This window comes from Lupinus angustifolius, chromosome LG11 (assembly GCF_001865875.1).
Source record: "Lupinus angustifolius cultivar Tanjil chromosome LG11, LupAngTanjil_v1.0, whole genome shotgun sequence".
Taxonomy (NCBI): domain Eukaryota; kingdom Viridiplantae; phylum Streptophyta; class Magnoliopsida; order Fabales; family Fabaceae; genus Lupinus; species Lupinus angustifolius.
In genome coordinates, this window is record NC_032019.1 from 7,411,848 (window position 1) to 7,426,207 (window position 14,360).

Here is a 14,360-nt window from a genome sequence, read left to right on the forward strand (position 1 = left end):
GAATAAAAAGATGGGATAGATTTTACATATTGAAAACATAAAAGAACTCAAATTATTCTAATTCTTAGTAATACAGTAATACCACATTGTTGGTTTGACCATGATGCTCAAATTTTAATATCAAACGGTATGGTACTTATACTTTTTTAATATTGAAATCATTATTTATTATTTTTGTTTAGAATTACTTTTTTTGAAGTAATTGCAAAGGATTAGAAAAAATTAACTAACTTCAATTATAAGAATTGTAAATTGTAGTATTAGTCCAATCCAAACCGTCAAATTTTGAGTAAGTTCTGTTTTATTACGTCACTCAAAATTCTATTATTTCCTCAAGGCAATTTTCTATTTTATATGAGAGAGATAAATAAAGTAGCATTTCACTAATTGGAAAATTATTCCAATAACGCATTTTCAAAATATTTCTGAAGATCAGCCTCCAAAATATTATTTTCCAAAATTATTCCTTGAAAATTTAGTTTAAAACTAAGTTTGGCCTAAAGATGACAAAAAAACTTTTTTTTAAGCAAATGTGCTTTAGCACACAATATATTATGAAAAAGAGTTCATACAAGTTATAAGTTTCTAAATCTATAGTTAGGAAGGCCTAATAAGTTTCTATTGTATTCATTAAGGATGAAAGTAGGAGTAGAATTTCAGGAACAAGTACTTCTAGATTTAGCCGCAAAAGATACTAATTTGTCTGCACAAGAGTTTCCTTCTCGATAGATATGAGATATTCTCCAATTCATGTATTCCAAGATTTTTGTGCACGAATGCCACTAGAGAGTCCAAAGGGGCTTAGAGTTGCCATTGAAAATCTACATCACCAAAACCGAGTCCACTTCCAACCACAGTTGCAACCACCCTCTTTTGTAGGCCTTTTTGACTGCTTTAATTGTCGAGAAAAGCTTTGCGTGAAGAGCATTCTGGATGTTCAAGTAGCAACCAAATCCATGAAGAAAAACCCCCTTGTGATCTCTAAAAATACCACCCCCACCAGCATGACCAGGGCAGTCTAATGCAGCACCATCAATGTTCACCTTAATCCAACCATTCAAAGGGCTCTTCCAAATCACTTCTGTAATCTTAGGAGCACAGTTATAATTTATAGTGATGTTGAAATTCTTTAGCAGGGTGAGTTCTTTGAGTGAAGCATTGCTGAAGATTATAGAATAGTTGCCAGAGAAGGATGTGTCCCTTGTTATCCTAGAAATTGCACCATTAAGAGAGACATCTCTGTCCTGAAATCTTATTTGATTCCTGCAAAACTAGATTGCTGAGATTGTGTGAACAACACAAATGAAAAGAAGTTGTTGGGGCTATTTGCTGAATTTGTTCCTGCAGGATAGAATCAAATCTTTAACGGAGCTCAAATTCAGGTTGATTGAGAAGATCCACATGAGCCAATTCCAGAGCTCAATAGCAAAGTTGCAGTTAAGGAAAATATGATCCGAGACTTCAATAGCATGGTTGCAAAAATTGCATCTCAAGGCTAGAGCACAACCTCTCCTTTGCAAGTTGTAATCTGAGGGCATTTTCCAATCCATTAGATCTGGAAGTGTTGGCAATGGATTGAGCTACTTCAGGGAATATTCTGTGCAAGGAACCAGGAATAACCCATTTAGAGTTCATGGTGAAATCAGCCACATAAGCTAAGAGAGAGTTGTGGATGTTCAATGGAATTCTTAGAGTGTCCACCAGTGGTTCCCCTAACCAATTGTCCCTCCAAAAGTTTATTTGCTTTCCATCCCCAACTAACCAAATAGAGTTCATTGTAGTGATTGACCAGTTTTCTTTAATGCCCTGCCAAATAGAGGACTTACAAAACCTGGGTGAAGGATCCATGGAGTGACCAAATCTTTCCCTATAGAAGACAGCCCAATCCTGGCTATCACATCTCATTTTCCAAGCCAGGCTCAGCAGGGCTGCTCTGTTCAGCAGGTTGAGAGATCTCAGCCCCAACCCTCCTTCATTGATAGGGGTGCAAACTTTGTTCCAGGCCACTATGACAATCTTTTTTATGCTAATGTCCCCAGACCAAATGAAATTTCTGATGCCTTTGTCCACACAATCAAGCAAAGCAGTAGGCCACTTATAGATGAGAAAACTATAAACAAGCATGCTTTGAATAATTGATCTAACCAATTCAACTCTTCCCATTATTGATAAAGATGACCCCTTCTAAGTAGCCAACTTAGCAAGAATTCTGTCTGCAATTGGTTGAAGGTGGATTCTCCTTGGTTTACCTTTGAACAGAGGAACCCCGAGGTAGTTGAAAGAAATTGAGCCCCTGGTAAAACCCAAGATAGAAGATAGAGAATCAATCTTCCTAGAGGTTGCATTTGTGATATAGAATCTGCTTTTTTGAAGATTGACCTGTTGACCCGAAGCTTGAGCATAGTCCATAACAAGCTTCTTAAGACAAATCAACTCTCTTTTAATACCTTTGCAAAAGATTAGGATGTCATCGGCATAAAGACAATGTGAATGAGTTTGCATTTTATTAGGACCAGAAATTGTGTGAATTTTCTTATCTATAGCCAACTTTATAATTCCCCTGCTCAGAATATCCTCTGCAAGACAAAATAACAAGGGGATAGGGGGTCACCTTGTCCTTCCCCCCTGGTACACTTGAAGAAACCAATACTATTGCCATTGACATTAATTGAGAGTTTGGCAGATTGTAGAATAACCCTAGTCTAATGAATGAATTTGGAGTTGAAGCCAAAAGCTTGCAGAGTATCAAGAAGGAAGGTCCACTCAATAGTGTCAAAAGCCTTCTTGATATCAAGTTTAATAGCCAAATTGCTTCGAAAGCCTTATGATCCAGCATATTGATTGCTTCAGAAGCAAGGCAGATGCAATCCTTAATCTGTCTATCTTTAATGAAGCCTCTCTGCTGATTGGAGATAATTTTGGGAGCAATAATAACTAATCTATCAGCTAAAACCTTGGTGATGATTCTGAATTGGATGTTTGCAAGGGCAATGAGTCTATAGTCTTCAATTCTGTCAGCACCATGCACTTTTGGAATAAGAATCACATAGTTAGAGTTGATATTTGGCATCAGCCAACCCTGCTTGAAAAACTGCATAACAACATTGCACACCTCAGTGTTGATTATGTCCCAGAAATTTTGGAAGAAGCAGCCAGAGAAACCATCTGGACCAGGAGCACCCTCCTCATTAAGAGCAAACACTGCATCTTTAATTTCAGTTGTTGAAGGCAGATTGGTTAACATTGAGTTATCAGCATCAGTAACTAGTCTAGGAATTACATCCTGAATGAGAGAGTTTGGAACAGTGATATTGGGAGAAGCAAAAAGTTTGGTGTAGTAGTCAAGCACATGATTTGCAATTTCAACTTGAGTTGTTAAAAGAGAGTCACCATATTTTAGCATAGATAAAGAATTGGTGCCTTGTCTGATCTTAGTTACCCTATGAAAGAAACTAGTGTTTCTATCACCCATGGTATGCCAATTTATCTTTGCTTTTTCCTTCCAAAGCTTCTTCCACCTCAAGAGCATCCATTAGCTCAGATTGAGCCAGGGTTTCCTGCTCTAAAAGACTAGTGTCAGGACCATGGTCATTGATGGAATTCTGAATAGCATCCATATTGGCCTTAGCAGAGATGACTCTTTGGTGAATATTGCCAAACACATTATGATTCCAATTTTTGAGCTCTTTTTTCAGGTTCCTAAGCTTTTGAGATAGAATAAACATAGGACAACCTATAACCTCAGTTCTCTAAACCTCAACAACTAATCTTCTGCAATCAGAATTGAGCAGCCACAATTTGTGAAATTTAAAAGGAGAGTGCCTAGGCTGCACTTGAGAATTAGATAAAAACAACAAAGGGTGGTGATCAGAAGCAAGTCTGGGCAGAGTGCTACAAGTTGAGTTATTCGAAGCATTTATCCAATCATCATTGATCAAAGTTCTATCAAGCCTCTTTTTAGTAGTAGCATTACGAATTCTTCTATTAGACCAGGTAAATTGAGCACCCGAGGTTGGAAGATTGATGAGCCCTGCCTTATCTATGAAGACCTGAAATTCAGCAGAGTGAATCCTAGCCGACAGTCTCAGACTCCTACATTCATTAGCACCCAGGACGACGTTGAAATCTCCCATACAACACCAAGGCCTAGGGTAGTCAGATATGACCTTTTGAACATCATACCAGAGAGATCTACGAAAGATATAGTTTGTCTGGGCATAAACATCACAAATGTACAAGATTTTATTGTTTACCAACACTGATAGAGCAATATGTTGTTCAACATTCATTAACACAAAAAGAGCTAATTCTGGGTTACAAAGGACCCATAAGGAAGGAAGATGGTCACCTCTATCATTCATAACAAAAAGCATAAGCTTTAAATCTTTCCAATACCTGTCTGGCACCTTTGCATGATGGATTTTAGGCTCAACAAGGAAAACAAAATCAGGCTTATTTGACAAGCAAAGATTTTTAAGATAGATCTTAGTTTTATGATTCTCAAATCCCCTGCAATTCCAAAACAGGATTTTTATTGAGCAATGTTTAGGTAACCACCCCTTCGGGTATTATGAATCCGCATGGATTTGCTACTTTTCCTCAACTTCTTCCTTTGAGATTAGCTCAGAACTGGTTGGAATTCTTCCTCTCCCTCTATAGAGTCATTGTCATCTCCCCATAGTCTTCCCACTAACCTCATATCATCAGAGATAGCCTTGCTATCCAGATTGGCAGTTTCTTGCACAATGACATTGGCATTTGAAGAATCATCAGAGTCTGAGTCCACCTCCCCTCCGTTTGTGTTTAAATCTGCATGTAGACCTTGAATTACAGGGCTCAAAGCCAAATTTTCCAGCTCAGCAATGTTTTCTTCTTCTCTATCAAACTCCAGATTGATGACTAAGTCATTTATCTGTCTAGATTTAATAGTGCTATCAGTTTTGTTGTTTTCATGAACCTCTACCACTCTAGGAGCAATATCAGGCAGGGGAGCCTTTTCGACCGTATATCTTGGGACATCTTTAGCATGAATCTGTTCTGTATTTAAAACTTTCTGACCTTTTTCCTTATGCCTTGTTGTTTCATCAATAGCAGAATTCTTTGCCATCCTACGACATTGGGACACTAGATGACCAATTGCACTACAACCTGTGCAGATTTCCAGTAATTTTTCATACTCAATACCAACGAAAAAGGCAAATCCTTCTCTTTCAACCAATATTTGTTATGGCAGATCCGCTATGAGGTTAATCTCCACTAACACTTTGGCATAGTGACTAAAAGTTCTATTACTCGTTGCACCGTCCAAGGAGATGGGAGTTCCAATGCCTCCAGCAATGGAGAATATTATTCTTGGACTCCAATATTCTTGGGGAAAACCAATAATCCTAATCCATGTTTGAGAGTGGGTTTGCTTTTGAAGGTTTGGATTAAAATCTGGAGTCCATAGGAACAACCTTAGAATTCCAGGTTTGAGGTTCCAAGTTCCTGTGGAGCAAATCAACCTCATATACTCCAATGATGAGAATGAAAACTCATAGAACCCTTTCCCAAGAGATAGCATATTCCACTTTCCTATCATGTTCCACATAGTGCATAGTTTGGATTTCATATCTAAAAACTTCATAGGTAAATCCCCCTTGGACATAATGATTCTTCCATGAAGGTGTGATTTGCATCTATTCAAACCTGCTTGATATTCCGCTTCAGGTATTTTAATGACCACTGCATCTCCCTTGATACATGGTTGAGGGAGTTGTGAGGAAGATATGTCACATGTTTGGCCCAAGGCTTGTGCGAAAGTTTTCCTTAGGGGAGGCTCCTTTACTTGCTCTTCTTTTCTTTCCATAGATTGTCTTGCACCATCTAAGAAACTCCAGGGAATGAATGATATTGCCATGTTGTACTTACAGTTCCAAGAATGTTGGAGGAGGCTTCAAAGCCTTAGTAGAGCTTCCATCCAATAACAATGTTTTTCCATTCACAAAAATGACAAAAAAACTTAAATGTATAGGTAGTCGTAAAAATAGTCATAACAAGTACTCATAAAAATATCAGCAACTGATATCCGAAATAATAACTTATGTGTGAGAATGAGTTTTACGATGTCCACAATGTGAATGCCCACATATTTATATTTTTATTAATTAATTATTGTATAATATTATATATTATCTACTTTATTATTACTTGATAATAAACTTTTGCGATTGAACTATAATATTATCATATGCATATCTTATTATTCATGTAACAATTATTTTTATATATTAATCATTACAAAATATATAAATATATAATTAAAATTAAAAATCCATTGAAAACTCATAGATGCCTGACAACATGAGTACCCACAAATAGTGCATGTCTGGGCATAGGTAAGTACATACCACGCCGACCAACTAGTTGGTATCCCTAGTTTGAATGTTTGTCGACTTCATAATTATAAACTATTAGTAAAATTTGCTAATAAGTCATGTTAGGTTGTTAGGACTTCCTCAAATAATTTTTTTCATAAAAAATGTGATTGTGAAATTATGATGGTCCATCAAAATTACTTGGTTGAAATAAAAAAAATTGAGACGTAGAAGTTGTGAGAAGGTTTCAAAACTTTTGAAAAATAAAAGCAATAATTGGGCCTAATGTAGTGATGAGCCGATGTGACTCTAATAATTTTTTGAGAAATTGCGTCAATTAGAAGCTAGTCACTTGATATGATTTATGAACTAAAAATTCAAAGAAGTATGTTAGTCCAATGAAAATGATCATTTGTAGTACTGGTCATAAACAATCAAATATAAGTGTTAAGAATAAGTATAAGATGGAAAAAACAATTGAATTTATTGACAGTATTTAACAAATTGTACTTACGTTTCTAATAACATTAAATAACTAATAATATATTATTAAAAAATAAAGATTATAAACTATTGAATATCTATCTGCCAAAGGCCAATAGGTGCCACTAATGGATGCTTATAATTTATTCTTATATGTAGCGTATGTTATAACAAGAATGTTTGACCACGTAAATGACTATGTAAAAACAATTGCACAGCACTCATTAAACTTTATTATAAATTTATAGGAATCTTAAAATAATCAATATTAAATATTAAAATATTATATGTCATTATTCTTAGGGGAAATGCCTAACTAAGAATGGCTCATGGCCTTCTATAAAAAGAGAATGTAATAAAATATTATCTGGTCAAAAATTATTTAATGTAATTGCTATAATTTAATATTATTATTAGAATAACTTATTTGTTGACATTTTACCCCAATAATCAGTCTCAATGCTTATAATATTGAGCTTTTATATTTATGTTATAAAATTTTGTCTTTAAATTAAGTATCATCTTTCTGTGACATGTGAAATATGAAACACTCTATTATTATTACATCTTTGTCAATTTCCACATTGTGTTATCCGATTAACCAGAAATGCTTGAATCTAGTCATATGTGTTGGGATATGAATTATTGGAACAAAAGGTATGAATTATTGAAAACCTTTTAAAAGACTTAAATCCTATGTTATTTTTTTTTATAAGTGAAACTTTATTAAAATGGACAAAATTACAACAAGAATGAAATAAAAATGCATGTCAACAAGAAACAGAAAAGCCCCAAAAGGAGACAGGAGGGAGCAATAAGCACCTTATGAGAAATGAAAATAGCTAACAATAATAATGCAAACATAAAATTGGATCAAATACTCATTTAAACTAAGACATTATTACACCTTTACATATACCTTTTATCCATAATTAAGGTTTAAATTTTATCACATTCAGTTTCATACCCATCCTCTTGTTATTGAAGATAATATCATTTTTACACTTCTATAAAACCCATATTCATGCAATCCAAGGAACAGTACAAACTCCTTTCGATAAATTACCCTTAGGAGATACTGTAAATAGTGAAAATACATTAAATATGACATACGTTAGAAATTTATAATTTCTAATTAAGGTGGACATCATATATTTGATACAATGATATCAACTATTTATTTCCGGGGTTACATTATAAGTGATTTAATTACTAGCTTCCCTTAGATTTCTAAAAGCTGATAATGGATATGAGCTCAATGGGTGGATACCCATCAGGATAACCCATAGGGATAATGAGAACCCTATAAGTTAACGCATAAGGAAAGTTATGGTCCCAAATACACCAAATCACAAATAGTTTTCATCTCTTCTCATCAGAGAAAAAACGAAGGTCCCAAAATGAATTAATGATTTGGTTGAGGAAGATCATCATACCAAAACTCTCTCAAAAGATATATCAAAGGAGTAGATCAGAAAACATGGATTCTGAGATTCATGTATGATTTTATATCCTTGTTTTATATTATGTGTGAGAATCATGATATTCAAGATCCTAGAATTGATATTTTACTAATCATTAGAAAATATCTAACAAGTGGTATCACATGTTTAGGTTCTGAATTTTATGGTTCTGCATTAAAGATGTTTCCTCCCAATTTTTTATGAACCCTAATTTTTTAAATTTGGGAATTTTTATACTTTCGCTATTAGTTATGAAAATTGGGTATTGAGGAATAATGATGATAACTTTTATTCACTTTTGCTGATGTGAATTATGAGTAATTTGTATTATGAATCATTGCAACATGTGTTGAAATATATATTCAGATCTATGCATGAACATTACATTAAATTTTATGACTCTCTTATGTAATATGTATATTATATATGCACTAATGTCTTAATGTTGGACATTGACTTTTATTACTTCACATTTTTTGCAATTGTTAAAGTATATATATAAGGTATATATATAAGCAATATGTATTTCTTATACATTGAAGTATTATGCAATCTGAATATATGCATATATGTTATTTATATATATATAATCATGGTTTGATCAAATATGCTCATGTATATTAGGGATTTTTAAATATTGTACTTATTGTTTTCAAATTATTTTAATATGATTATTGCATAAAACATATAACTACCATCAAGAGCAATAAATATGTGATTCACATTGTTTTTTTTTGTTTTCTATAGGTATCCTCGCACTGGACACAATCATGTTCAAGCTGGGAACATCCACAGGTATGTGGGGCTAACTCCCCCACCGGACATTTTTTCCATCCACAAGACTCGAACCCGAGACTTTGCTTACGGGGAATCAAATATGTACCACTAATTCACCTTGTTTTAAGACACATAAATAAGGATTGAAGTTAAGCTATATATATTACGTTTAAGCTTAATGCTTGTAATTAAATAATTAAATATATATTGGGTATATATTGTATTTTGGAAGTGCATATATATATATATATATATGAAATAATTGACCAAATATATATAAAAGATATGCTCTTGATGTTTTAAAGTTGGACATGATCATATTCGATTTAAAATTTATGATATTGATTTGCGTATATCTTTTTATGCTTTTCACTCTAGATCTACTTTGTATTTGATTAAGATTGCATCCATTTTTATGCGTTGATATATAAGTAATATTTTTTTGATTTGAAATTATATTATGGGATTAGATTTGTTAATCATAAAAGATATCAAAACTGAAGGTTTTAATTCTAAGATCATAATTTTTTTTATAATAGACCCACATTGTTTTCTTTTTGTCTGATAATTATTTTTGAATTAATTAATGCAATATGTTGCCAAAGTAACCTATATTGTGGAAATTTATTAAAAATATACAGATACACAATTTTGCCAAGTAATAACATACATGTGATGATAAATGAGTAACAATTATAAAGTTTTTTCCATGTGAATAGTAGTCGGTGCAAAGAAAGGCTATTGTTTGACATAACTAATTGTTATATTTGATCATTGCGTTGAGAGTACCACTTACAAATTAATTTCGCTGTCCAAAGACTAGAAATTCATGTTGTTCTAGGTATTTTGTGATGAGTCTATTATGTGAATAAGTCTTGTTTTATATATATTACCTGACTTGTTTGTTTAAATGATTGCAATACTTATTGTTTATTGCATTTGTTGGTGGCTAATTACATTATTAAGTAGTTGTTATTGTTGAAGTACTGTTTCTGTTTGGACAACTTGCCCTACCATGTTTAATCATGTATAAATGATTAAATTTTTTGTGTGTAAAATTCAAAAAAAGGACCATTATTGGAATTCAAAATGCAGTCTTTGCGATAAGAATGATGCAATGCTACCAATAGGCTATAATGAATATATATATTTATATGTGGATATACATAATATATATTTTGGATTAAGGTTATGTTGAATCAAACTCAACTAGATGGTTTTTCTAATGGAAAATAAAATTGTTTGACATTTTAAGTGAACTTATTAAATATGAAGTCGCCAATGTGACATATTTTCTTTGAATTGTTTGAAATAAATGTCAAATGCTAGTGTGTGTATATGTATCCATGCGAGTATTAATCGACTCAAGGGAATATTATTATTTGGTCGGATTATATACACACATGTGATAGTAAACATGTGATTATTATAAAGTTGTTTATGTGAATGACAAATCAGTCCAAAGAAGGGTTTACATTTTGGCATGCATTATGATCAATGTTTGACCACAAATAAGAGTATCAATAGTGATTGATATGAAATATCAAGCCAATTGTATGTCTAGATTTTATGCGAATAGTGATCGGCCCAAATGAAGATTATTATTTGGCCCAAATTACAAACATACTTGTAGCAACAAATATGTGATAATCATATGTCTTTCTACGTGAATAGTAAGTCGGTCCAAAGAAAGGCATATTGTTTGACATGATTGATTATCAATATTTGACTACTACATTGAGTGTATCACTTTCAAGTTAATATTTTGTCCAAATACTGAATATTAATGTTGTGCTAGGTAACTCATGATGTGCCACATTATCATTTTAATTTAAGTATTAAAGTTGAATATGAGTTTAATTGCAAGAATATTGCAATTTGTTTTGTTCTTTTACTAGTGTTGCAAATATTTCTGCTCAAATTAAGAACACCCCATTGTTGAATGGGACAAACATTAAGGTCTGGAAGGAAGCTATAGAAATTATTCTCGGCTGTATGGATTTGGATCTGTCACTTCGTGTGGAGAAATCCATTTCTACTCTGGAAAACCTCGATGAGGCTAAAATTGAGAAATAGGAACGCTCTAACCGAATGTGTCTGATGATCATGAAATGCTCTATTCTAGATGCGTTTCGGGGCTCTATATTTGAGGGTGAAAGTGCAAGGAAGTTCCTTGAAAAAAATAGAACAATTCTTTGCCATAAATGAAAATGCGGAGAGTAGCATTTTTTGCTAAACTCATCTCCATAAAGTATAAAGGCAAAGGGAACATAATGGACTATATTATGGAGATGTCTAATCTCGCATCAAAACTCAAGTCACTTAAGTTCGAGTTTGGTGATGACTTGCTCATGAATTTGGTTTTGATCTCGCTTCCTGCACACTTTGGGCAATTGAAAGTGAGTTATAACACTCATATGGACTATGTGCAAGAGGAAGAGAGACTATAGAGAGATAATACTGAAAGTGCTCACTTAGCTATGATCTCTCAGAATAAGATAAGAAAGAATAATATGAATGTTGTGAAAGAGCTATTGATATTTTTCCTCAAAGAATGTGGAATTGTTCTGCAATACACTATGCTAGGAAAACCTAGCATGAAGGGTGTTGTTAAGCAATTAAACTGAACTCTTAAGGATATAGTGAGAAGTATGATTAGTCATTCTTCCTTGCCAGAGTCTCTTTGGAGAGAGCTTTAAAGACCACCGTTTACATCCTTAATAGGGTGCCAAGTAAAGAAGTTAAAAAAACCTCATATGAGCTTTGGACTAATAAAAGACCAAACATAAAACACTTGCACATTTGGGGTTGTCCAGCTGAAGCGCGACCTTGTAGGCCGCATGAAAGAAAACTGGACTCAAGAACTGTTAACTATTATTTTGTTGGCTATGTTGAACGCTCTCGTGGCTATAAATTTTATGATCCCACTTCAAGACTCTCTTTTTTAGATGGAAAATACAAGATTTCATGAGGAAGTTTATTTTGGGAAGGAAGAGAACATAAGGAATATTTTCTTTGAGGAAGAACTTGTCATTAATAGTGAACAAGTTCTTCTGCCTATTACAATTCAAGGAATAAATTCGGTAATAGAAAATAATATTCAGAATATTGTTCTTAACAATATTTTAGAACAAGACAACAATGAGATTCTCCCTCAAGCACCTATAGAACAAATTTAACAACCTCAAGAAGTAGAAGTGTCATTAAGGAGATCCACTATAGAGAGGAGAAGTGCAATTCTTGATGATTATATTGTCTTTCTTCAAGAACATGAGGATGACATTGAGTTAACAGAGGATGATTTATACAGAAGATGATCCATTGAATCTTTGTCAAGCCATGAAAAGTTCTAATTCTCAAAAGTGGATTGATGCCATGAAGGATGAGATGAAGTCTATGCATGATAATGACGTTTGGGATCTTGTCGAATTACCTGAAGGTGCGAAACCTATTGGTTGCAAATGGATATTTAAAACCCAGAGGGATTTGAAGGGTAATATTGACAGATATAAAGCTCGTCTAGTAGCTAAAGGCTTCACTCAGAAAGAAGGCATTGATTATAAAGAAACCATCTCTCCAATATCTTTGAAGGACTCTTTTAGAATAATATTATAGTTGCTCAGTTTGATTTAGAGCTACATCAGATGGATGTTAAGACTGCGTTTCTTAATGGTGACATTAAGGAAACGATCCATATGGTGCAACCAGAAAACTTTGTGTCAGATGGCTCAAAGTCTATGGTATGCAAATTAAAGAAATCCATCTATGGGCTTAAACAAGCTTCTCGTCAATGGAATCACAAATTTCATCAAGTTATTACCTCATATGGTTTTGAGACAAATAAAGTTGAAGATTGTGTATACCGTAAGTTCAGTGGGAGTAAATGTATCTTCCTGGTATTATATGTCGATGATATACTGCTTGCTAGCAGTGATATGAGACTATTGCATGAGACCAAGAGATTTCTAATGAAGAATTTTGAAATGAAAGATCTTGGGAAAGCTTCATTTGTATTAGGTATTTGGATAATGAGAGATCGCTCTCAAAGTATCCTAAGGTTATCACAAGAAAGCTATATAGATAAAGTCCTAGACAGATTTGGCATGAAAGACAGTAAACCAGGGGATACCCCCTATAGCTAAGGGAGACAAGTTTAGTCTCGAACAGTGCCCCAACAATGACCTTGAAAGATACGAGATGCAAAAGATTCCTTATGCATCTGCAGTAGGAAGTCTAATGTATGCTCAAGTTTGCACACGTCCCGACATAACATTTGTTGTGGGAGTTTTGGGCAGATATTTGAGTAATCCCGGAATGCATCATTGGAAGGTAGTCAAACATGATATGCGTTACTTGAAGAGAACAAAGGAGTACATACTCACTTATCGGAGGTCTGAGAATTTAGAGATCATTAGGTACTCTAACTCTAATTTTTCTTGATGTCTAGACAATAGACAATCCACCTCTGGATATATGTTTTTTCTTGGCTGAAGGTGTTATATCTTGGAAGTCTGCTAAACAGACGCTCACAGCTCCTTCAACCATGGTAGCAGAGTTCATGGTTTGTTTTGAAACATCAGACCATGGCATATGGTTGCAGAATTTGTCACTGGCTTACGTGTGGTCGATGATATTGAAAGACCATTGATGATTTATTGTGACAACAAGTCCGCGGTTCTTTACTCCAACTATAATAGGAGTTCTACAAAGTCAAAATTCATTGACATAAAGTTTCTAGTTGTTAAAGAAAGTGTTCAAAATGGACAAATTTCCATAGAACATATAAGGACAAATTTTATGCTAGCTGATCCACTGACTAAGGATTTGGTACCTAAAGTCTTTCATGACCATGTTGCTCATATGAGTGCTGTTCCTTAGGGTACCTTAGTTCTATAGGAGTCTATATGTTTTATATTTTGCTTTGGATATTATATGCAGTTTTTTTATGCATAATAAAGTTGATGGTTTATTGTTTCATTTTGACTTGTTGCTCGTGTAAGCCGATAAAATTTGTGATTCCATAAACTTTAAGCCAAATGATGACACAAAGTTTTCTGGTTGCACCACATAGATCGTTTCCTTAACGTCACAATTAAGAAACGCAGTCTTAGCATCCATCTAAGGTAGCTCTAAATCGAAATGAGCCATTAGTGCCAATATTATTCTAAAAGAATCCTTCGAAGATACTAGAGAGAAGGTTTCTTTATAATCAATGCCTTCTTTCTGAGTGAAGCCTTTAGCTATTAGACGAGCTTTATATCTGTCAATATTACCATTTGAA